Source organism: Panthera uncia (genome assembly GCF_023721935.1).
Source record: "Panthera uncia isolate 11264 chromosome D3 unlocalized genomic scaffold, Puncia_PCG_1.0 HiC_scaffold_8, whole genome shotgun sequence".
NCBI lineage: Eukaryota > Metazoa > Chordata > Mammalia > Carnivora > Felidae > Panthera > Panthera uncia.
Window position 1 is genome coordinate 9723137 of NW_026057586.1, and position 27465 is coordinate 9750601.

The window sequence follows — 27465 nt, forward strand, 5'->3', positions numbered from 1 at the left end:
GGGGGGGGGGGGCAGAGAGAGAGGGAGACACAGAATCTGAAACAGGCTCCAGGCCCTGAGCGGTCAGCACAGAGCCCGACGCGGGGCTCGAACTCACGGACCGTGAGATCATGACCTGAGCCGAAGTCGGACGCTTAACCGACCAAGCCGCCCAGGCGCCCCTGAATATTCATTTTTTAATCCCCGTGCCATGAATAGTATTTCCCTACCCCCCTCCAACAGGTAGATTTTGTTGTTAAGGATAATGAAAGCTGTGTGAGCTGTTGTATGAAAGACATTGTAATTAACCATAGAATCTTTCTGTAGGACACCTTGGAATCATGGGGGCAGCGACGAAGCTCACAGCTGCACTGGACAGTTCTGTAGTCCCCATCACATGTCCAGTCATCCATGAGGCTGGGGGTGGTATGTTAGAGAGTGGGGACAATGACCCAGAAACACTCTCTCTACTGGTGCTAGAAAACCCAGTAACAAAGGAAAGAAAGATGCTGATCACTTTCCTATGTCCTCTGTTGCAAAGAAGTTAGAATATATTTCATAACTTTTCCCACAGTACTTTAAAGCATATCTTTCTGAAGGACAAAAGGACATCTATTTTTTTTTTTTAATAAGTTGCCCTTTGCCATATACACTATCCCCTTCTCCCCAGGGCTCAGCCTGCAGTTTCTGCCGCTCTGATTTCAAGGGGAAGTAAAGACGATATGACAGGAAGTAAACCACATTCAAGTAATATAATAGCTGGACTCCTGCTCTAAGCCACAAAATTGGGGCAAATGGTCTGCTAAAAAGAGAGAGATTGCTTTCACGTAGCCCTCCTCAGCATGAAGGACAGAGTCGCTGAAGAAGACAATAGAAAAATGTTGCACACATCTTTTCTGTCATTTTCAAGAGACTGACTTAACTCCTAACGCAAGGAGATCTCATATGAATCTAAATGTGACTTTGCTGAAAGTCATATTTGAACATCCTCTGAGGGAGCATGGTAAGAAGCTAAGTAGCGTGATTTTTAAGCTTTTTTTTTTTTTTTGCTTAATTGGTTTAATTTTATTACTTATGTAAATTATCCAAATTTATTATATGATCATTAAACTTAAAGTTTTGCATTGCCTGTGACTAACATTTTCACTCTAAAATCAATATATAATTTATTCAACACCCAAAGGACTTGGGACACATTTGAAAGAGGTTTTTATTTTATGAGATGCATATCAGGAACAAATGTAAATTGCACAGCTCTTCTCTGTGAGTTTACTTCACACTTTCCCTTAGAGATCTAACACAAAACCCTGAAACTCAGTCATCGGGAACTTTCTTACAGCCTCTCAAGACCTCTATCTCTTTTTATTATATCTTTTTAGTAAGTGAGAAGTCTGCTTTTATTAACTAAATTATCTCCTTTTATTACATAAAAATGTCAATGCATTAAAATTTATTTAAATTAGTGAGAAAATAACTCTGTTTTTCTGTATTTTAGTTATAATGGAATACGGTGAACCTTATTTTAAAGGTCACTTTCAGATTTGCTTCTTTTTTTAAACTTAAACCTTAATATTTAAACCACGGCAAATAATTATTTTTCTTGAAGAGATGTTTATTTCTATTCTGTATGGTGGATTTTTCTGTGAGGCAGAGAGATGTCAACAAAAAAAAGTACTTGCAATAACTTCATTGAAAAACAAAATATCTTAGGACAACTTAGATTTCATAGGTCCATACTCAATGAGAAAAAGTACTATCAAATCTGTGAAACACCAAATTCCATGAAATCTCGTGGAGACCCTGAAAAAATGACCTTTTAAAACAGTTAGAAATGGCAAGAAGAAACCAATAAATTGTTATTGCTTATATTCTTTAGAAAATTTTTGTGCTATGTTTTATTCAAGGTTGCATTTTTGGGGAGATATTCTTAAGTGTGCTTAAATGTCCATAATTTTAATGCATAATAAAGCATATGCTTTCTACAATCGATTTCGAACACTATTTTCTGAGTATATTATTACTGCAAGTTATTTAATTGCAGACATATTTGTATTTTCTAAGATAATATTTTCTTCATTTTATTTAAAATACTAGAATTTATTTATAAGAGTTATAACCCTTGCTAATTACACTTAAGAAGTTTAAATTGAACTACAATTAAAAGAGGATTGAGGGGGAGCACCTGGGTGGCTTAGTTGCTTTAAGCATCGGACTCTTGAATTTGGCTCAGGTCATGATCTCATAGTTCCTGAGTTCCAGCCCCATGTCAGGCTCTGTGCTAACATTGGAAAGCCTACTTGGGATCCTCTGTCCCCCTCTCTCTCTGCCCCTCCCCTGCTTGCTTTCTCTCTCTTTTTCTCTCCTTCTCTCTCTCTCAAAAATAAATAAATAAACATTAAAAAAAGAGGGTTAAGTTATATATACTCTTTAAAAATAACACACGGCAAAATGCATTTATGAATTCAAGATGTTTATCAAAATTTGGGGAAGGTAAAATGTATCAGGGTTTCACATTATCTACAAAATCTACATATAGATAATCTTGTGTATTTGTGAACCATTGATATCAATCATGCATGTCTTATACATATTTATCAGGATATATTGTTATTGGTGTTCATGGTGCTATAAATTGATGCCTTCTCCATCCCATTAAAGAAACATTTATAATCAACCAGGATAACCAATATCAATTTCTGTGTCCTGATCTTAATGACATTTCATTCTTACTTCCAACTCTTATGTATGCCATTTACACACAAAGATACACAAACACATGCACACTCTGCATTTGTCTGTGGTTGTGTTTTGGCACGCACATATGTATGCATAAATAAAATTCCATGTGATCCTTAAAGTTTAGAGAAAAAACGTTTAATTATTATTGGTAAACACCTACAGGTCAATAAAAAACAATTTGTTAAATGTAATCTTCAAGATACAAATAAATAGCATTAGTAAAACAATTCCACAAAATGGAAGAAAGATACATTTAAAAAGTTAAAAACATGAAAACACGTTCCTAATAAAACTGATAAGAAGGTGACAAGAAAGTTTTAGCATAATGAGATTCATACTAAATGTTAATGAACACGATTTCTTTATTAAAAGGTGAATGTTGGAAGATATAGTTTGAATAATAACCACACAGAGCTGGCCATAAGCGACTGGTTGCCTATTTATCCTTTTCTGACAACACGTTAGCTTGGGTTTTCCCCATAGCCTGTTATTGTCTAGACAGGGTAGAAGTCCAGTGATTCTTTGGGGCCACAGCTCTGTCTTTAGAGGATTACTTAACTAGAGTGGTGATTTTCTTAACATTTACTGTCTTGCTAGGCTGCCTCCTTCCTGTTTCTTTGGCTAGAGAGAGAATGCATTTGGGATCTTTTTGAGTCTGAATCTTCTGACATAGCACGGTTGCTACTTCTGTAGCTCCACGTTCAGATCCTATGAGGCTGAAGAAATTCCAGACACACCATCCCCCATCATTTTGAAGTCCCAACATCCCTCGTTAGTTTTCTTTCTCTCTACCTTTCAGGGTCTCATGTTGTTTTATACGTAATATCCAGGGTTTTTAGTTGTACTTAGAGGGAGAAAAAAAATTCTCTCTAGTCCATCTTCCCCAAAGCACAAGTTCTGATCTATAATTTTAAAAGACTTGTAGAGCAAAAGGACTGCCAGCTTGGAACAAAAGTGACCAAGGTTGATCGCCATTCAAAAAGACCTCCAAGCCCCCAAATCTGTGGAGTCTGAAGGCAAGAGAAAACAGCCACGCAGCTGTACATATGTGCCTGCTTATTTTCTCCATTGAAATGACTTGGATTTCATTGGCTTTCATTCTTAGTTTTGCTATTGTATCCGGCTCGCATTTCCAAGACCCAGAATCAGGGTTTACTCAAGGGATGTTTCTCGTCCCCAGAGATCAGTGTCTTGTTAACTTTTACCTTGTGGAAATCCAGAACACCTGTGGACTACAGATCGCTGTGTACTTCCTGTTCTTCCTGTCTGGGAACGGGAGTGTCTGTTACATTCATCTTGATGCTTCATCACCACTGCATAGTGGCTTGTGATGTTGGTAAGTAACGAGTGTTATAGTTTGGACTCCACAGATGGAGAGCAGCATATCTGAAGCATTACAGTCACATGTAACACAGATTGTAAAATTTTGGACATCAAGCCTTATGCCACAATTTGAGGAGGATTTGGGGACCACAGATGAGGGTGAGTGTATTTTGCACGAGGCTAGGATGTAATATTTGTGGCCAGAGATCAGAAAAGGGGAGCTTGTAAAAATGGTACACATTCTTCCTCTCCCTGCAGTCTCATCCATTCAGTGTGACCTTGCAGATTCTGTCATCAATATGTAGAATCTGTTTTGCCTCCACTGGAAGCCAGGTTGACCACATACCTCTGTTTGGCCAAACCGGATGCTGGAATACACAAAGTAAGAGGGGCTCCTTGGCGGCTTAGTGGCTTCCGTGTCCAACTCTTGTTCTCAGCTTAGGTCATGAGCTCGCAGTATGGAGTCCGAGTCCTGTGTCAGGCTCTGTGATGACAGTGCAAAGCCTGCTTGGGATTCTCTCTCTCCCCCTCTCTCTCTGCCCCTTCCCTGCTCATGCTCACAGTCTCTCTCTCTTTCTCTCTCAAAATAAATAAACTTCAAAAAATCTTTGAAAAAAAATAGAATAGAAAAGCAAGAGAGAAATGAGCATCCATTCTTGCACATCAAGCCTTACCTTTCTGTCCTGTACTTGAAACCCTGTGGCCACCAAGTGCATGGGCTGAAGCTCATCTGCTGGAGAAAGAAGGGACACCCAAAGAACTGAGGCAACACACCAGTGGTCAGTGAGCCCCAAGATTGCCACTGACACGTGTGTAAGGCCAACCAAGATCACTCGAGTTTGCCTCAGGCCAGGCTGACGATCCAGTGGAGCCCAGCCAAAGATTGATGAGAGGCTACACTGATGATTTAGTTTTTAAACTGCAAGTTTGGGTGTCATTTGTTAGACATGAGAAGATATGAAATTTAGGGGTGCCTGGGTGACTCAGTGTGTTAAGCATCCAACTCTTGATTTCTGCTCGGGTTCTGATCTCACGGTTTGTGGGTTTGAGCCCAGTGTCCGGCTCTGTGTGGACTTCAGAGAACCTGCTTGGGATTCTCTCTCCCTTTCTCTCTGTTACTCCCCCCACTGGTGCACGCTCTCTCTCTCAAAATAAATAAATAAACTAAAAAAAGATAACAAATTTAGACACCATGAAAAAAACAGACGACATCATCAACAGAGAAGAAAATAGTTGCAACACACATATCCACCAATATGTGTGGGTCCAGGATATATAAAGAACTTCTTAAAAAAAGTAATAAAAAAATAAAAAAAGACAGCCCAAAGAAAAATAGTCACAGACTTGAACAACATCTCACAAAGAACTTCCACATGTCTAATAACTATGTTAAAAAGTCGTTAGCTTCACTGGCTATCAGAGAACTGCACGCTAAAAACACAACGTAATGTTTGTACACATTTATCAGATTTACTAAAATAAAAACATGAGAAAATATCAAGGATCAGGGACGATGTGCTCAGCAACCACATTCTCATAAACTGCTGGTGGGAGTGGAAATTGGCATTTTTAAAAACTGCTTGTCAGCATCAACTAAAGTTAAAAATACACTTACCCTGTTACCAAGCAATGTCACTCCTAGATATAAATCCAAAAGAAATGTGTCCGTACATTGGTGAAAAAACATATTCATAGTAGCATTATGCAAATGGCCCAGTTTTCCCCGGGGGCCCCAAACTAGACACAAATGTCCATCAGGAGAGGAATAGATAAATGGCAATGCATTGATGCAAAAGGAAGGTACAGCAATGATGTAAATCATTTACAATGCTGTGCACAATACGAGTGCATATCACAAGATATTATTTTGAACAAGGTAAGCCAAAAAGCCTTACAGGGTAATTCTATTCAAATATAGGACAAAATAGGACAATCTAATTTAAGTGATCCAAAATCTAGTTGTTTTTCCATGGGGAAGGAATGACTATAAGAAATCATGGAGGGGCGCCTGGGTGGCTCAGTTGGTTAAACGTCCAACTTCGGCTCAGGTCATGATCTCATGGTTCGTGAGTTCGAGCCCCGCGTCAGGTTCTGTGCTGACAGCTCAGAGCCTGAAGCCTGATTTGGATTCTGTGTCTCCCTCTCTCTCGGTTCCTCCCCCCACTCATGCTCTGTCTCTGTCTCTCTCTCTCAAAAATAAATAAAAATATTTTTAAAAAATTTAAAAAAAGAAAGCACAAAGGAGAGGACTTTGTGGTGCTGGTAATATTCTATTTCTTGATTTGGGGGCTGGTTGCACAGGTGTAATCAATTTGGGAAAATAGATGTATTCATTAAAAGGATACATATCACTTTATTAAATGTTAATAAAATGATAAAAAATAATATTTGACTTGACACATTGAATATTAATTAATATCTTCCTAAACAGCAACAATAAAACAACAAAAATACCTGAAAAAAATTATTTTTCGTTTAAGAAAAAATCTTTTAATTTATTTTTGAGAGAGAGAGAGAGAGAGGGCATGCACGTAAGCAGGGGAGAGGCAGAGAGACAGAGGATCCGAAGCTGGCTCTGTGCTGGTAACAGAGAACCCGAGGCGGGGCTCGAAATCACAAACTCTGAGAACATGACCTAAACTGAAGTTGGATGCCTGACGGACTGAACCACCCAGGTGCCCCGTGTGAAAATGTTTTAAATCGAATTCATTTCCTTCCATCTGCCATTTCAGCTTGCATGCTGCCTTCCCCTGGTATTTAGTTCCACTTGATAGCCCTTCAAATTAGACATTATAATTAATTTTCTGGCATGATGCAATCAATGCCTTTTAGATATATTCAAACGTTTAACAATGTCTTTGCTATCATTTTCCATGCACTTTATATGTGTTCTTTCTGATAGCTCTTATGTTGAGAGCTATCTAACTCAGTGGTTTTTCCACACGGGTATTTTAGCAGTGGTTTCTATCTGAAAGTGTCTTTGATTTTCATGGTAAGGTGTTGTAACAGCATATCTTGGCTTTTTGTTTCTGTTAAAGTATTTAATTGCTATTTATTTGTATATAATCTCTATGTTTAGGGTTGCTTTTATGACATACTCTTTGTCTTTGGTGTTCTGAAAGCTCCCTATTCTCTCTATATTTTTAAATTTCTCACGTTAGATTGTGTGCTTACTAAAGCTAAAGCTTCATATGAATTCTGGAAAATTCTCACATACTATATTTTTTTTTTAAATATTACTTTTCCCAATCTCTCCTCCTCTCTGGGATTTCTGGTGGAAATATGTTGGGATTCCTCATCTTTTTTATGCTGTCTTTTAAGTTGTCTTTCATAATGTCATTTTTCCCCAAAATCAATATTTATTGCATCTTTAAAATATCACACATAAGGGGGTCTGGGTGACTCAGTCGGTTACGCTCTGACTTTGGCTCCAGTCATGATCTCACAGTTCATGAGTTGGAGCCCCGTGTCAGGCTCTATCCTGACAGCTCAGAGCCTGGAACCAGCCTCCAGTTCTGTGTCTCCCTCCCTTTCTGCCTCTGCACTGCTCACACTCTGTTTCTCTCTCTCTCTCTCTCTCTCTCAAAAATAAACAAACAATAAAAAAATTTAATAAAAATTTTAAATATCACAAATAAGTCTGAAAAATCATCCGGCATCTTGCTGTTTCTGTAGCTGGACAACATAGATCTTATTTATCTGTTGACCTGTTCCTTTTTCAGAAGCATAGATACCATCTACAAATTTTCTGATATCCTTGTTTTTAACTGTTGTGTCTTGCTGATACCAAGTTCAATATGATACAGGTGCCACTGAAGCAATCCTTCAAGAATTAATTCATCTTTCTGGACTTGAGATAGTGAACAAGCAACACCTGGCTTTATCCAAACCCTGTGGGTGTCTTTTCACCCAAGGAATTTTGGATTCCAGCAAGAGAAGCATTCTCCTGAATAACAACGTTGATGGGGAAGTGAGCATACACGGACCTCATCTTGTAACGGAAGCCCAGAGTAATGCCCTTGACCCTGTTCTAGACATGACTACCGATAGAGCAAACAGTAGCCAGTTCTTTCTGATTTCCCCACCGTTTATCAACTTGGAGCCTTTTCTTTTGCTTTCCAATGGGACTGAGTTCTACATTGATGTGATTGAAGTCCCTTCACAGGGTTCTTCTGGGATCCTTCCCATTAACACTGCATCCCTTCAGGGTGACATTGACATTTTCTGGAATGTGGACAGTCTGATTGCTGAGAATGGTCTTCATTCTCACAGTAGATGTGGCCAAAGGAGTCATACTGTCATCTTTTAATCTTTAATTGCATTAGGACAAATTCCAATGTATACACTTTAAGGTAACTCTACTTTTTCTCATATTAATGTATTCTGCAGCTTTACACATAATTTATTTTTAAATTATTAAAGACAATAATTCCTTGACGATTTACTTTTTTCAGGATGTGGTATCATGTGTCTCTTGCTTGTGGTAGATTATTTCCTTCCAGGGTTTATAGTTTTTGTAAGTTTATTTATTTATTTTGAGAGAGAGAGAGAGAGAGAGAGAGAGAGATGGACCACACACAGGTGCACCAGCGGGGGAAGGGCAGAGAGAGAGAGGGAGAGAGGGAGAATTTCAAGAGAGTCTCCTGGCAGTGCAGAGCCTCACGGGAGGCTCCATCTCAGGAACCCTGAGATCACGACCTGAGCCAAAATCAAGAGTTGGATGCTTAACCAGCTGAGCCAACCGCGTGCCCCTAGGGTTTGTAATTTGAAGTTGTGAGTTCATCTTTGTTAAGGCTTTATCTGTGGAACAGCACCAAATCTAGTGAGTTGGTTATAACCCTCTCACCGAAGTAGCATCACAATATTGTACCTATACTTTATGCTAATATTTAAGGCAAGGGATTCCAAGACCACAAGGTTTTCCCTACCCAAAGATGTATTAGTTTGCCAGGGTGACCATGATGAAGTACCACAAACTGTGGCTCAAATGAGATATTAAGACCTCACCATCTTAATTTGGAGGGAGATATAAATCAGCTCATAACAACCACATATTGGTTATCCATTTTATTTTAGCTTGCCATTTCTTTCTTTTTTTAAAAAAAATTTAATGTTTTTTTTTTTTTTATTATTTAGTTTTGAGACAGAGAGAGACAGAGCATGAGCAGGGGAGGGGGCAGAGAAAGAGGGAGACACAGAATCCAAAACAGGCTCCAGGCTCTGAGCTGTCAGCACAGAGCCCAACACGGGGCTCAAACCCACGGGTTGTGAGATCATGACCTGAGCCGAAGTCGGATGCTCAACCGACTGAGCCACCCAGGCACCCCTAGTTTGCCATTTCAATGATATATTCTTCAAGAATTTGGCTTTAATGGGTTTCATTTCCAAATCAGTCTAGTGTTTCCCCTTAAGCCTCATACCCTATCTCTAGATGTGCATTGGCCATACAGCTCCGACATTCCCAAGATTACACATTATTTTCATACATGAGAAAAGTTTTAATACTTTAGGTTTCATTCCCTCTTTATTGTTTTGGTCCTTGGAATTCCTCTTATTTTTATGAGCTCCATTGTAATATGAAAGTATGTCGCTTATGTTTTCTGTGGTAGTAAAAGTGGAGGAGGAAAGAAAGTTTCAGGGAGGCTTTTAAGTACATAATCTTCTATAATCCCACAACCTGAAAGCCAAGGGATTTTTGCTCATGATTTAGCATTTATAAAGGGAAGTCCACTTATTTAAAGGAACAAACTCATGAACTTTTAAGGAGTTTTGATAATCTCCAATGAAAATTAAATGGGATAAAGTGACTGAGAAGCTTTCTTCATCCTCAATTTTGGTAGACTGGGTGACACTGAGCTGAGGTAACAAGAAAGATAATTTTTCTGTTTTACGATTCAGAGAGCTATAAATGTAACAGGAAGAATTTATTTTCATTACTTAATGAAATATGTAGATCAACCAGGCACCAATTACAGTCTAAAAAAAATTATCAGAGCAGAAAAGATAAAAATCATGTGTTGTGTTTTTAAAAGTATTTCACTTGTTGAAATAAGCCATACAGAGAAAGACAGATACCATATGGTTTCACTCTTATGTGGATCCTGAGAAGCTTAACAGAAACCCATGGGGGAGGGGAAGGAAAAAAAAAAAAGAGGTTAGAGTGGGAGAGAGCCAAAGCATAAGAGACTGTGAAAAACTGAGAACAAACTGAGGGTTGATGGGAGGTGGGAGGGACGGGAGGGTGGGTGATGGGTATTGAGGAGGGCACCTTTTGGGATGAGCACTCGGTGTTGTATGGAAACCAATTTGACAATAAACTTAATATATTGAAAAAAAACAAAAGTATTTCACTTGTTAAAAGGCTTGTTTTCTTTCTCTCCTCATGGGACACATAGCTAGCAAAAATACACATCTGTCTGTCATCCTCACGGACTGCCACATGTCAGATCAGGTGTTCCCTTTGACATTCATCAGCCTGCTCTGCAATCCCAGGTAGTTGTTTTTCATATTTTCTCCTTTAATTTTTTTTAATGTTTATATTTATTTTTGAGACAGAAAGAGACAGAGCACAAGAGGGAGAGGGGCAGAGACAGAGGGAGACACAGAGTCTGAAGCAGGCTCCAGGCTCTGAGCTGTCAGCCCAGAGCTCTCAGTGTGGGACTCAAATTCGTCAACCACGAGATCATGACCCGAGCCCAAGTCCGAAGCTCAACCGACCAAGCCACCCAGGAGCCCCAGATATTTTCTCCATTTTTTGAGTGGTGTTCATTTTCTCCACAGTCATTCTCATTGTCCTGCTCCAAAGCCCAGCAATCTCTTCTTACTCCAAATTCCCAGGTTTTAATTATATTGTTCTCTATTATTTTTCCATATTAATTTACCTTTAAATCCAGATCATAAGGCACATGATGGATCTACTCAGTGCAAATAGTTCATGTTAAATATTAGATACTCAACGCTTTAAACCGAATTGTATTATTTTGAATTATGCACGTGTTTCCGGAGTAATCGTGTCATTGAATGGACTGATGACTCTCCAGGGAAAAGGACGTATGGATGTTTGAGCCTTGGACTATCCAAAATATCACCTCAAACAATAGCCTGGGATTTTGTATTCACTGAATTATACTGTATTCTAATAAAGATTTTTTTTTCTTAACTCGTTACAACTAGAATCAAAGTTCGTCCAGAGAAATTATTTTGTATATTTAAATTTATATATGCGGGGCACCTGAGTGGCTCAGTCCGTTAAGCAACTGACTTGCTTTCAGCTCAGGTCATTACATCACTTCATGAGATCAAGCCCCGCGTTGGGCTGTGCGCTGATGGCTTCGAGCCTACTTGGGATTTTCTCTCCCTCTCTCTCTGCCTCTACCCTGCTCTCTCTCTCCTTCTCTCTTTCAGAATAAATAAACTTAAAAAAACATATATGCAATTTTTGCAAATAATGAATGCTTAGTAATGCTCATGATTTTATAGTCATGGAAGGTTTCTTGTATTTATGAATAAGGAAGCATTTCTTATCTAGATGATGGCAAATAGGTTACCGAACCTTTGATACTATCAGAATGTATAGAGTAATGATTCTGACATGTGTTCATATGTGTAGACTTACAATTGTGCCTGATACACTGGGCATACCTTGTATGTGCTTGCCATTATTGCTTAACTTCCATTTGTGCAATACCCAGCTGTACGTACCCCATCCCCTCATGTCTGTGAGGTTAAGAATCCCTGCAGTCAAAAGAATTCACTGGACTTGCAACAAAACTTTGGAGAAACTCCACGTTGGTCAGGCGCACCACATAAGTTTTGAGTCAGATTTGGATTTAGGGTTGAGATCAAAGGAAAAAAAATGACAGAAATTATTGAACGCTGGAAGTATTAATTGGCATCCATGTCTTTCCAACCTGCTGCTTTTCTGAAGTTAAGTGTTTAGCAACATGCGCTCCATTTTCCCATGCTCGCAAATAGTGTTGGTGTGACCAGCACTATATAAACTGCAAATATGATAAAATTATGGGGCGACTGAGGCTCAGTTGGTTAAGCATCCAACTCCGGCTCAGGTCATGATCTCAGGGTTCATGAGTTGGAGACCCACATTGGGCTCTGCACTGATGGCGCAAAGCCTTCTTGGGATTCTCTCTCTCTGACCCTCCCCTCCGCCTCTCTCTCAAAATGAATGAGAAATTAAAAATATATTATAAAATTATGATTACAAAACACAAATTATTTCTCAAAATTTCTCCAACCTTTCTGATTCCACTATTCCTAGAACCTGAAAGATATTGTTGTATATTATCTTTACTAGAAACAGGGGATCATTGGTTTCCTAAGTAAAGCTTCTACTTTTGAAATAAAGTGCAACTGCTATTCAACTATGAGAAATAAAAAAAAAAATGTATTCACAAACTAATTCTACACAAGTTTATCTTCCTGAAGAACAGACTTCCATTTGCTAACAAATAATTTAGTTGAAATCTATAGAGTTTATCAGGTCAACGACCTGTCTAGATTTTAAGTGCTTATATATATTGTGAAAAGATTACTGACTATACATTATAATGAGGTAGATTCGGGCTTGGCAGTTTTCTGAAGATCAAACATTTCTTTCACTTTTTTTTTCAAATTGCAGTTTCTGTTGGAATTACCTTTAAATGTGAGATTGTATATGAAATTTACATATGCATTCTATTCACAATGACTTAAGAAAGAAGATAAACTTTAGTGGTCATGTTTTCATCCATGAGCATTTTAACAATCCCTGGAAAAATCTATTCCATGTGCCATAATTAAAATTAAGGGAACTTATTATGGTCTACTTTAAGTTTCACCTGAAGAAATTAATAAAACTCATTGAAAAATCCCAATTTGGAATATAGAAATATTTTAATATTGACTTCATGAAATGAGGTTTTATTCTATATATAACTGCTATTCTTATACTCAGTTGTGTCAATCATTATTATTTGGAAACATAAAGGAAATGAAACTCAGTTATACCATACTCTTATTAGGCCATCTAATTTTGGAATCTTGGTAACATTAAAAAAAAATGACCCAATTGAAATCTTGATTATGTGACGGACATTTTCAACACCTGGATGTCCTAATACGTTTTATAATGCTGCTTCTCTCTTCTACATCAATTCCAAATTCAATAATATTATAACCACCTCAAAATTTAACATTTCAGGCTACCATTCATGTTTTAGCATAGTTTAATAGAATTAAGATTCTTTGCACTGGTATATATTTAATATCTGTTTTACAGTCTACATGTGATCAAAATATCAATGCATCAAAGTAGTGGCTTTACAATCAATCTACTATAATTACGTCTAGAGATATAGCCTAATAAAACAGAGTCAGGGAAAAGAAGCACATAAAGCAAGGTGACAATTTACTTCCAGTAATATGGTCTGGCGATGAGTATCAATCCTACTACTGAGCAAGATAAAATGTCTTTAGAACTAATAAAATAGAAAACAATTACCAGGGGACGCCTGGGTGGCTCAGTCGGTAAGCGTCTGACTTAGGCTCAGGTCATGATCCCACGGTTCGTGGGTTTGAGTCCCGTGTCTGGCTCTGTGTTGACAGCTCAGAGCCTGGAGCCTGCTTCTGATTCTGTGTCTCTCTCTGCCCCTCCCCAGCTTGCACTCTGTCTCTCTCTCTCTCTCCCTCAAAAATGAATAAACATTAAACAAATTAAAGAAAAAAAGAAAATAATTATCAGGACAAAATCTAAGAGAAGGCAAGGACCCCAAAATTGGAAACCTGGAATTAAACCCAAGTTACCCTGAGAACACTTACTGAAGATGAAGCAGAAGCAGAAGCAGAAGGAGAGGAACAAGAAGAAGAAGATGAAGAAGAAGAAGAAGAAGAAGAACAACAACAACAACAACTATGAGACTGAGCTAGTGTGTAGCCAGCTTCATTCATGTGGAGAAAGGAGTAAAAATGCACATCAGGGACCACGCCCGTTTTGCGTTGATGTTGGAATTATCTGACACCTGTTGCAATCAACTATGTTTCAGGTCAGACAGTAAAACTTAAAATCTTAGCAGAAATTCAGACGAGCTGGCATCAGTCGATTTGGGGAAAGCTAAAAACCTTTTTACAACTGCAACTAAAACGAATAGACTCAAGAATTCAATTAGGGGAATTTAGGGCTTTCAGTAACTAAGACAGCTAAAGCGTTAATTAGTTAACCATTGAAAGAAGCGAGAAGGAATGTTTCAGATGGCTTGAGCTAGAACCACAGTGATAGAAGACGTCTAGGTGAGTGTGGCAACTGAAACGACTCAGTGAGGAGGTCTAATATCATGTGATCAGTACAGTAGAGAAAGCGAAACTGCAGAGGCAAAATTTGAGGGGAGGAGGGCTGAGGATTTGCCGGACGTGACAAAAGCTGCCAGTCCATGCATTCCAAAGCAGCAGTGAATCGCAAAGAGGATAAATAAAAGAAATTCACACCTGGACAGATTCAAACCGTGAAATTAGGGAACGATGTGTTCAAATTCTGGAGGGAAAACAAAACAAAACAAAACAACAAAGAATGATTACCACGTATTTCCGGAGAGCGGTCACGGACAGACCACCTGACAAGGTATCTCGGGGGTTTCCGGGGCTTTATGTATGATTTCTTAATTTTGGTGATTGATCCAGGAGCCCTTTAATTATAATAATTGTACACCATTTTAATGTCTATGTTTTTAAGAATGTATTCTTTAGGGCAGCTTTTGTTTCACAGCAAAGTTAAGAAGAAGATAACAGGCATTATTTCATAACCTTCCTGACCTCACATATGCATAGCCTTCCCCACCACTGACGTCCCCCACAGAGTACATTTATTATACGTTTGTTATAACTTATTATAATAAATGCATTTTATTTATTTATTCATTTATTTATGTATTTATATAATAAATGTGTTTATTATAAATAAATACATGAATTTATTATAATAGATGAACTTAAGCTGGCAAATCATTAACATCAGAATCCATAGTTTCTGAGTACACTCTTGGTGTTGTGCATTTTATGCGTTTGGACAGATGTATAATAACGTATATTTATTGTTAAGTATTATACAGAGTATTTTCACTGCCCTAAAAATCCTCTCTACTTCACCTATTTATTCAGCCCATCCTCTCCCCTAACCATGGCAACCACCGATCATTTTAACTTTCTCTGTTTTTCATAATATTACAGATCTGGGATCATAAAGTACGTAGCAGATTGGCCTCTTTCACTTACTGATATTCATTTAAGATTCTTCTGTGCCTCTTTATGCTAGATACCTCATTTCTTTTTTTTTTTTTTTTTAAGTTTATTTATTTATTTTGAGAGAGAGAGAGAGAGGCGGAGAGAGAGAATCCCACGCAGGCCCCATGCTCTCAGCCCGGAGACCGATGCAGGGTTCGAACCCATGAACCGTGAGATCATGACCTGAGCCGAAAACAAGAGTCAGATGCTTAACCGACTGAGCCACCCAAGCGCCCCACTCATTTCTTTTTGTCACTGAATAGTATTTCATTGTCTGGCTGGACCACAGTTTATTTATCCACTCACCTGCTGGAAGATCTCTTGGTTGCTTTCCAGTTTTGACAATCATAATAAACATCCGTGTGCAGATTCTTGTGTGAACACGTTTCCAACTCATTTGGATAAATACCAAGGAATGCGACTGCAGGGTCATGAGGTAAAAGTATTTAATTTTGTGAGAAACGGCCACAATGTCTTCCGAAGTGTCTTGCTATCATTCCCAGCAGCAGTGAATGGGAGTTTCTGTTACTCCTCATCCTCACCAGCATTTGGTGTTGTCAGTGTTTTGGATTTTAGCCATTTTAATAAATGTCCAGTAGATTCTCATTGTTTTTTTTTTTTAATTTGCATTTCCTGATGACGTGAAATATGAGTGTCTTCTCATATGCCTCCATGTCATTGGTTTATCTTTACTGGTGAAGTGTTAAGATCGTTGGCCTATTTTTTAAATTGGATTGTTTGTTTTCTTATTGTTGAAGTCTAAGAGTCCTTTGCTTATTTTGGGTAACAGTCTTTTATCAGATATCATTTTTGCAAATATTTGATGCTAGTCTATGGTTGTTTTCGTATTCTCTTGGGAGTGTCTTTCATAAAGCAGAAATGTTTAGTTTTTATGAAGTCCAGTTTATGAATGTTTTTCTTTCCTGGATCAGGCTTTAGGTACCGTATTTAAAAAGTCATCAGCAAATCCAAGGTCATCCAGATTTTCTCCTCTTTTATCTTCTGGGAGCTTTATAGTTTTGCAGTTTACGTTTAGGTTTGTAATCCATGTTGAGCTAATTTCCGTGGAGGCCATGAAGTTCATGTTTAGATTTTTTTTTTTTTTTCATGTGGAAATGCAGTTGTTCCAACCCCACTTGTTGAAAGGCTACTTTCGCTCTCTTGGGTTCTCTGTGCCTCTTCTTGAAAGATCAGTTAACAATGTATAAGGGGGTCTATTTCAGAGTTCTCTATTCTGTTCCATTGATTTATTTGTGTGTTGATTTACTGTCAATACTTCACTGTCTTAATTACTATCTTCATCACCCATCATATGTGTGACTTCTATTACTCACAGACGTACACACACACCACAGAACCTCATAAAAAAACAAAAGAGGGGTGCCTGGGGGTCTCAGTCAGTTACACATCTGACCTCGGCTCAGGTCATGATCTCATGGTTTGTGGGTTCGAGCCCTGCGTCAGGCTCTGTGCTGACAGCTCGGAGCCTGGAGCCTGCTTCAGATTCTGTGTCTCCCTCTCTCTCTGCCCCTCCTCTGCTCATGCTCTGTCTCTCAGAAATAAATAAACATTATAAAGTGTTTTTTTTTTTTAAATTGGACCTATAAACCAATGAAAAAAAAAAAGAAGAAAAATATAAGTGGTCAGCACCCAAAGAAAGGAAAATCATGGATCAGTTAAAAATAATCTCAAAGGAGATCAATGAATAAAAATTTAACCAAAATTAAGGAGATTTGAGATTAGCACAAAATTGTTTTCTGAACCAAAATGAAACATGGTTTTCTAAATAAATAATTTACTAAGTACTCGGGGCATAAGTTCAAAGAGGAGACTGGATTAAGTGACTTGGAAGAAAAAAATGGAAGAAATTTGTCAGAAGGAAACCATCAGGGAAAAGATAAGGGACTTGCCTTCAAATATGTCTAGAAGACTTAACATGAAAATAATCGGAATTTCAGGGGGGAGAAAAAAGAACAGATTGGAGACTGTTAATAATTAAACAAAGTAAATAAGTCATAGAGTATTTTCCTTCGCTGAAAAAATACCTCGATCTGTAGATTGTACTCAGGGAGAGACTAATGAGAAATGTTATGCTCTCACTTATTCTTATAAAATTTTCAATATCTGAGAAAAAATAAAACACAAAACTAAAAACAGGGGAAATACACACACTAGGGTTTTTTTGCATTTTTATTAGAAAATCATTGACATACGCCACGTAAAGTTGAGACGTGCAGCATGATGGTTTGATTTACATACGTTGTGAAATGATTACAATAGGTTCAGCTGACATCCATTTTCTCGTATAGATACCAAAAAAAAAAAAAAAAGAAGAAGGAGGAGGAGGAGGAGGAAAAGAAAAAAAAAGGGAAGAAAACTTCTCCTCATACTGAGAAGTCTTAAGATTTACTCTCAGACCACTTTCATATATGTCACAGACCAAACTTAGCTATGGCCGTCATGTTCTATGTTACACTGGTCTTGGGTATAACATTCAAGGAACAAAGCTAGATTAATAACTATCATGGTCCACTGTGAGTAAAGTACTTCTATCACACAATATGACATATATACTAGTTATCATGCTTCAGAGGAGAAGAAAAACACTGTGTTCGTGATAAAAAATAAAGTATCTTGTTTATTAAATTTAAATGAATTGTGGTGGAACTGGGCAATGTAAGTATAGACTCTGGATTCTTACAGCCAAAAGGGCATTTACTGCTCATACTGAGATACTAATTAATTTGAACTAAGTCACCTGGTTAAAAACAACGAAAAGGCTGAAAAAAATTTAGTTTGGTGGTATTAAATTAGTATGGCTGTATTAAATTAGAATAGTGGTATTAAATTAGTATGGTGGTATTAAAATGGTACATGACCTGTAAAAAAAAAAAAAAAAAAGGAAGCTCAAGAAGAAGCTAGCTTTTGGGTCCACTTTCAAATAAAGGAAAAGGAAGCTGAGAAGGTGGGAAGTGAAGGAAACATTTTGCACCTGGGACGTGACAGAGAGAATAGGATGTCAGGGCCACCAAGGTCATGGTAACTGGCCACAACCTAACCACAATCCAGGTAACTCCAACAACCCAAACCTTTATTTAGGGGCCCAAATGGTTAAACCCTCGAGTTAAGAGATTACTTGAAATAAACTAAAACAGAGGCAGGTCAGTGTAATGTGAAGAATAAATGGTTGAGAATTTTCCAAAAGTTATTAAATAAATAGATTTAAAACAAAATCTATAAACTGAGAAGAGAAAAAAAATGCAAACAAAATTTCAATTAAGTAGATGCCAGGAAAACTGCTTAAAAGAAAGTAACAAAAAGAAAATCATTAATGCAGGCAGAGGGTAAAAAGAACTTCATTTAAATAGAGCAACAACATTTTGTTTTGGCACATATCTCAAGAGCATCAATGGATGTCAAGAAATAATAGAATGACACTTTTTTTTCCCAAATGCTTTTAATATTTTATTTATTTTTGAGACAGAGAGAGACAGAGAGAGACACAGCATGAGCAGTGGAGGGGCAGAGAGAAGGAGACACAGAATCCGAAGCAGGCTCTAGGCTCTGAGCTGTCGGTACAGAGCCCCACACGGGGCTGGAACTCACAGACTGTGAGATCATGACCTGAGCTGCAGTTAGACGTTTAACCAACTGAGCCAGCCAGGCGCCCCTGGAATGAGAGTTTTAAACTACAGAAAGAAACTTGCTCTGGGCTCAGAATTCTGTAGCCAGAAGGAAACATTTCTCAGCAGGGAGATTGAATGTCATGAAAACAAGGACAAGTATGGAAGCAACACCTCTAGGATGGAAGAGAAGTCTAGAGAGGGCTCACCAGGAGACAGTGCCGAGAAGGACCCAATCGCCAACGTGCATTCCTAGTAGCCTTATCACACCTGGGAAACGCAGAGCATCTAACAGAGCAGATGTCAACATCTAGGAAGGCCATTTCACCTCTTGGCTTGAGCCTTTGTGCTGCCTGGGAGGAAAGCATCGCCCCTTCCTTGTCAGAATTCCACAGCAGTGTGTTAGGGCAGAACGTCGCTCCTTCCTAGCAGCTAGGTTTTCGGGTGGAGGGCTAACCACAAATCCTTCCTCGGCTATCATCAGAAGCTTTCATTGCCAAGGTTTGCGGATGCAGCTATGTGACCTAACAGTGCTAAGATTCACATCAGCATTCATGGTTACTAAAGCCACCCCCCTCCCCCCACCACCCAGCGTGTTGGAGTAGCTTGGGTCTAAGACTGAGCTGGACAAAGATTGAAGCCCTCACGCTGGGCCTCAGCCAGTTTCCATGGAGATTTTGCAGAAGTAAATTCCTTTCTGGGACTCCAGCCTACCCAAGATCTGTGTTGGACAAATAAATAAATAAATAAATAAATAAATAAATAAATAAAAAAAGTCACATACCTCTTGGGGCGCCTGGGTAGCTCAGTCAGTTGAGGGTCTGACTTTGGCTCAGGTCATGATCTGGCAGTTCGTGAGTTCGAGCCCCACGTCGGGCTCTGTGCCGAGAGCTCAGAGCCTGGAGCCTGCTTTGGATTCTGTGTCTCCTTCTCTCTGTCCCTCCCTCACTCATGCTCTGTCTGTCTCAAAAATAAATAAATGTTAACAAATTTTTTTTAAAAATCACATACCTCTCAGTGAAATAAATACATTTGCAGAAGAAAGGACCTGAGAGAATGTGTCACTAGCAAAACTGCAATAAAGAAAGAAACAAAACATAACAAACACTAAAGGGTATTATTGGTAAAGAAGGAAAATTATTCTAAGTGCTGGCTCAGAAATGCAGGAAGGGGGGCGCCCGGGGGGCTCAATGGGTTAAGCATCTGACTTCAGCTCAGGTCACGATCTCACGATTTGTGGGTTCAAGCCCCACATTGAGCTCTGTGCTGATGGCTCGCAGCCCGGAGGCTGCTTCGTACCCTGTGTCTCCCTCTCTCTCTGCCCCTGCCCCACTTGCTCGCTCTCTGTCTCAAAATAAATAAACATTTAAAAAAAATGCAGGAAGGAATAAAGAGACATTAAAAAAGAGAAAAAACAATCTGTGTTACTTGAATTAATATTGCCTTAATAAGAGAGTAATAATGGGGCGTCTGGGTGGCTCAGTCAGTTAAGCATGCAACCCTTGATTTCGGCTCAGGTCATGATCTCATGGTTCATGGAATCGAGCCCCATCTTGGGCGCTGTTCTGACAGTGTAGATCTTGCTTGGGATTCTCTCTCTCCCTCTCTCTCTCTGTCCCTCCCCTGCTCTCTCACATGTGCATGCTTTCTCTCTCTCTATCTCAGAATGAATAAACAAAAAGAAAAAGAAAAAAATAGTAATGATAATATCTTGTAAGGTTTTTTAACATACATAAAATTAAAATAGGTAACCACAATAACAAGTAAGTCAGGGCAAAGTGCACTGGTAAAAATGTGTTTTTAGAAGAACAGATCCATAAATTCACTGGAAGCATAACATACAAATTCATCGATGGTAGAGTTGTAATACCAGGGTTTCTCACTAAAGAAAATAAAATAATGTATGCTTAATAAGGAAATAGGTCTGAAAATGGATAAAAAATAATGCTGAAAAGTAAGAAAAGTAATATAAAATTGTGAAGACAGATAGATCAGGGATAATAAGCAAATGACCCAGTGTTTCAATTAAAAGGCGAAAGTTGGCTGACTGTCAAAATTCTACTGTATACGTAGAAAAAAGTCAACAGTGTGGTCAAAATGTTCCAAGTAAAAAGATAAAAAGACACCAATTAAAAGGAAGTTTGTGTAGCTTTATAAACATTAACTACATTAGACTATGAATATTACTAGAGATATAGAGGAAGTTTTTTACGATAAAATGGTCTATTCAATGGGAAGATGTAAGAATTCTTAATGTGGATGCTTTTAATAATATAACCTCAAAAGTTATATAGCTAAAAGTAAGGGACTAAACGTAAAAATAAAATATCCACAGGGCCACCTGGGTGGCTGACTCTGTTGAGCATCTGACTTTGGCTCAGATCATGGCTCAGATCATGGTCTCGCAGTTCGTGGGTTCAAGACCTGTGTTGGGCTCTGTGCTGACAGCTCGGAGCCTGGAGCCTGCTTCGGATTCTGTGTTTCCCTGTCTCTCTGTCCCTCCCCTGCTTGTTCTCTCTCTCTCTCTCTCTCTCTCTCTCTCTCTCTGTCTCTCTCAAAAATAAATGAATAAAAACATTAACAAAAAGAATAAAAAATCCACAATCATAATGGGAGATTTTAAGATATGATCTCTATTAGTGGACAAAACAATACCAATAATATGCAGTAAAGCAGTAAACTTGCTTTGGACAACACAATTAAACATGAATGCTTTGGTCTTTATAGCACACTGAACTCAAGAACTAGATAACACACAATATTTTGCAAGTTCAGGTGGAGAGTTTATAAAAGTTGATTTTACACACAAGTCGGTGAAGTATACAGAGTAATTTATTTACTTGCCATTTAATTAAGCTATACAGCAATTGAAAACACCAGCAAAAAAGGATGTAAACCCCTTATGTTGGAAATTAAGCAACCCATGGGCCAAGAAGAGACTGTATTTGACATTAGAATATATACTGAAAGTGATTTAATAAGAATAAAGTATATGCAAACACTGATACAGCATGTATCAAAAAGAATATTCTGAATATCTGTGGTCTAAAAATTTTTTCTGGAAGTTAACAGTACAATGGCAAATTTGGTACAAAACAAAAGGAAAATATAAAATACAAGCAGAAATTAGTGAAAGAAACCTGTAGTGGTATAGCTCTTCACTTTAATTTGTAAAATGTTATCTGCCAGTTAAATCTCAATAAAGCTGGAAAAGAGCTAATAAAAAATAACTAAGATGCTCTTAAAGTACACGCTGGAGGTCATTTTCCTACAAGTTATTATGACATATTTTTAATCAGTAATGATTTTAAACTCTCACCACAAAAATACTTATGACATTTAATATATGACTTGTATGATATATATATATATTCCACCCCATTTGTGTAAATATCATTCTTTTTTTGTTTGATCTTTTGTTTTGCATATGTATGTGTGTGGCTGTATATGTGTATATATTTTTACATATATATGTAGAAACAGAGAGGTAGTATGCATATAATATCACAATTTTTAGGATTAAAATGAAATTTATATTAATAAAATTATATGTAGAAAAGTATAAACTTTTAATGAAGGGATGAAACAAGGTCTGAACCAACAGGCATGCCTTTCATATTCTAGAATGGGTTGAATTAATATAATAAAAATTCCACTTCCCTAAAAACTAATATATCCAACAGCATGCTAGAAAATGGCTTTTTCCGTCTTATTTCAACTTGGGTGCCGTCTGACACAGATAAATGAATGAGTACGGAACCCTCATTCTGTACTCAACGTGCAGCTCATACAAAGAGAAAGAGTGAAAACCTCTTGTGCACTTACTGGGGCACTCAGATAAAGATTGCAAAAATGTTCAAGTCTTGGATATTGGTAGAAAGATTTCTTCTGGTAACAGCGTCGAATCACCTTTCATCCCATATACTGACAAGGCCTATCTTCTGTCACTAAGATCGCCAGGCAATCCCTTTCGGAGAGGTGTGGATCGTGCAGGTGGCTTAGGAAAAAAGATAGCACTATGGAAAACTACTCAGCATAAATGAAACGAAAAGGAGCTATAAACCAGCCCGAATGCCATGGCTCACATATCACAAACCTTGCAACGGTGTAGGTGCAGAGACGCGCTTGAAGGCAAGGATGGGTTCCCCCCATCCTCAGGGAGCCTGATGATAGTGGAGGAGCGATCAGCCAGCATTTGCAACTGCATTAACCAAAGTGGGCCTCCTGGGACTGGGTCATCTGTGCCATTTGTGTGGCATTGGGGGCTGGGGACGGCCCCCAGAAAAACGTGGCAGAGTAGCTCTTCCCTGAGCAATAATTAGAGGGCAGGCAAATTAACAGAGTCACGAAGGGTCAATCCAAGGCAAGGAAAGAGGCCGCATGCCAGGACTAAGCACAGAAAGATGATGGTGCGATCAAAGGCTAAACGTAGTTGGGATTTTCTGCGGCGCAGAAAGAGAATAGAGAGTGAGGTGCGCTGGGGTCGGATCACAGAATGGGGAGAATTGGAAACAGTGTCCGTGCGTGACTATTTCCTGAGTTTTTGGTGCATGACGACACATTTTCTGATCTGACTGATTTTTAAAAGGACCCTGTGTTCCAATATTAAGGTAATGATCGGAGTTCTTCAGAACAAGCTACTTGGGTCGGTCGTGTAACTCTTTCCAAACAACGGACAAAAAACGGTGTCACAGTTAGACACGGGCCTGTGCGGGTTTTGGTGTTGCCGTTGCTTGTTTTGGTTTGGGGTTTTCCCTGGAAGAATCTATTTATCACTATTCCGAAACAGGTTGCCTACTTGCAATAGAAGGAAGCCAGTTAAATATGAGCATTTGACACCTTTGCCGAAAGAGAGAGACCTGGGAGACTATAGAAGGACGTGGCCCGAAGAGTTCACAAGGAGGAGCCTTCCTCCTGGAGACCGATGATTGGGCTTCTGATATAAAGCCCTGGAGCTGCTGTCACTCAGAGAAACACCAAACCCAGCAGGGACAACTCCCAACCCCCCAGGGGAATCCTCACAAATGACGGGGTTTCCTCCGGGGAGATAAGTGCATTCACTCACCCTGGCGAGTTAAGCAATGAGTGAGCAACTTCCACAACGCACCTGAATGACAGAGAGCACCTCCCACGTGGCACCGGTGCAAGGCGTGCGTGCAAGAGCTGGGGTGTGTGTTGGGAGCCCAGGAAGGTGAAAGAGACACAGACCGAGGTCCCGGCAGCCCTGAGAAGTGACAGGGCAGCTCATCCTAACGGCACGCTATGACACAGTAACAAGTCCACATCGATTGCCAGGAAAATGATGGGTTTGAAAACGTACCAGTAGAAAACGGTATATTTGGTTCACACTGCAAAGAAAAGGATCTCCTAGTAAATTGCCAGCTTCTGGAGCAGAGCCTACAAGCCGATGTCAGCCTGCCTTAAGAGATTTGTACGGGAATGTTCATAGCACCATGATTCGCCACAGCCAAAAAGCGGGGGGATTCCAATGCCCGTCAACTGATGGATGGAAAATTACGACCTGTTCCACCCACACCGCAGAGTGTTTCTCAGCTGTATGAAGGGAGGGGTGTTGACGCAGGCTACAACATGGATAAATCTTGAAAACATTTTGCTAAGTGGAAGAAGCTCATCCCAAGAGACCACGGGCTATATGATTCCATGTGCATTAAATATCCAGTAGAGGTAAATCTGCACAGACAGCAAATACATTAGAGGTCTCCAGGGGCTGGGAACAGAGGAGAAGGAGGTGTGACTGCCGGTGGGCATTGAATTTTAGATATTTTTAGGGCGAGGGCTTGGTGAAAATATTCCCAAATAAAATAGTGGCGATGGTTACGCAATTCAAGGAATGGATTGAGACCATTGAATTACATACCTTAAATGGATGGATTTTGTGGTAAGTGAATTGTATCTCAACAAATCTGTTATGAAAACCAACGTAGGAAGAATAAAAAAAAAAAATCCTTGCCAGACACGAGAAATAGAAGATTATAGGAAAGTGTACGATCACTTTTATGACTTGACAATTATACCACCCCCAGTGGTAAATTTAAAAAAAAAAATATCTGTGAAAAATAAAAGCCCAGCCTTCTATTTCTAACAAGGGCAACGAAGTGATTTGCATAAACCTTCAAATGAATACAGTTCAGAAAACCCGATAAGCGTGTTTCAAAATATCAGGTCCTTCAAAACAGTGAAGAGTGCCAAACTATGAAGAAACTACCCAGCTAAGAAATGAAACCCTGAGGACAACACTTAATCCCCATTTAACCTTGGGTTCAGTATGTAACTCTTCTATGATTGGAAGGCAAATAAGTGAAAATAGAAAAGCCTGGGGCCCCCAGGTGGCTCAATCGGTTGAGCATCCAACTTTGGCTCAGGTCATGATCTCACAGTTCATGAGTTTGAGCCCCGCATCTGGCCATCTGCTGTCAGTGCAGAGCCCCCTCTGGCTCCTTGTCCCCCTTTCTGAGCCTGTCCCACCTGTCTCCAAAGTAAATAAACCTTAAAAAAATGATAATATCAAGTGTTGGTCAGGATAATAGCAACAATATCTCTGGTGGGAGTGCAAACTGGGAAAGCCAGGTTGAAAAAGAACTGTAAGAGTGACAGCAACACTTAGAAACCTAACAAACATAATTGTGAGAAAAGAACTAAACACAGAACACTGCATACATGTATAGTGTTATGTAAGAAGTTGGTGAGACAAATGTTGAAAAATACAAGCAACTATTCGTGGAAACAGTTTCAGATAGGGTCGCCTCTGTCACACGAAACTGCAGACAGCTTTGCTTGCTATGAATATTTTATAGGGAGGGAAGCAAGCAGTGTTCACCAACAGGAAATTTTCAAAACCGAAAGTGGTTACAAAGCTGAGCTGTCAGCAGTCACAGGTCAGGGTACAAAGCATGAGTGAGGCCCCCCCTTGTTGTGTGACACTTACTGGAAGCTCCCCTCCCTCGCTGAGCAGCAGGCTTACCGGGCTGTAACTGTTGGGCTTGGGGACCGTGACGCCATGCTGACTCGAAGAAAGAGAAAGTTCTGTTTCAGATCAGAGTCCGCATTTCGGGGGAGTCGGGACAGTGCAAGTTTCAGTTACGTGGGGATGGGGGTTTAGCCTAGAGGAATTTTCAACCCGTGGCCTCTGGCCTCTTTTCTGGTTTCTCTTTAACACTCTTATTAGAGTAGAAGAAGAGTCTACACGTTCATACTGATTACCTTCGTGGTGGATCATTAAGATTCACTTTAATCATAATTAATAGTATGTATAAATTTACACACACATTACTTACCATATGTGTGCACACTTTTCTGTCTATATTATAATTTACATTAAGAAACTGAATGCCCCATCTCAGTATATATTGGAGCATCTGCAAAGTTTATTTATTTATTTATTTATTTATTTTGAGAGAGAGAGAGAGAGAGAGCTGGGGAGGGGTGGAGAGAGAGGGAGACACCGAATCCGAAGCAGACTCCAGACTCTGAGCTGTCAGTGCAGAGCCAGTCGTGGGGCTCGAACTCACAAACTGTGAGATCATGATACGGGCCAAATTCCTATCTGAGCCAAAGTCCGATGCTTAACCCCCTGAGCCACCCAGATGCCCCCCGCGTTTCTTAGTTCCTTGAATCTTGCAACTGCTGTCTTTCCACACGGGGTGGGACCTTGAGCGGTTGACTCAATTTTGGCTTATTGTCCCAAGCTGATTCGCACAGAATTGTGAGTTGGGAGATGAGTCCTGTTGACACCAGAGAGGTGACCAGTAGGGGACGGACAGCATTCTGATCAGTAAAATAAGGCACCTTGGCCTCATTCAGGTGTTTCAGCTCTTACTTGGATTCTGTGAATCATCTCAGTAATCTTATAGTAAATTTCATGTTGTTTTCATACACAAAAATTTAAAATATAAGAACAATCTACCAGCCCACCAAAAAATCTTAAAGGAGCTGGATGCAGTGAATTGTTTAGAATGAAATTATTTTACTGATATTTATATGTTCAACTATAATGTGATTGTATTCGTTTTAGATACTCCTCTTTTAGTACAAGAAACCATTAAAAACTTCCAATTATGTATTGACATAACAAAGATCTAAATTTGGTGTATGCACTATTTATCATTCTACCCTTAATTAGCCAAGATTGAATGTGTTCTTAATTTTGGAAAAAATTACCTTGGATGTTAGTAAATTTTTGATAAAATTTAATGAACATATATGTTAAACCCAAATGTGCCAGATTTCTGTTCTTGATATGCATTATACCCATTTCACTTTTTTTGTTTTTTTAAGTTTATTTATTTATTTTGAGAGAGAGATGCAGAGAGCGTGAGCAGGGAGGAGCAGAGAGAGAGGGAGAGAGGGAGTTCAAAGTAATCCCAGAATCCTTTGAGAGCGCGGAGCCTGACAAAGGGCTCGATCTCAGGAAACCTTGATACGATGACCTCAGCAGAAATCTAGAGTCAGATGCTTAACCGATACAGGCACGCGGGCACCTCTATACTCATTTTATAAGGGATATCTGACATGT

The 27465-nt window shown here is 39.1% G+C and overlaps 1 pseudogene; it reads right to left on the reverse strand.

Annotated features, from left to right (window-relative positions):
- Positions 1-7689: 7689 nt before the first annotated feature.
- LOC125914705 (60S ribosomal protein L9-like) lies at positions 7690-8305 on the reverse strand (annotated as a pseudogene).
- Positions 8306-27465: the final 19160 nt, after the last annotated feature.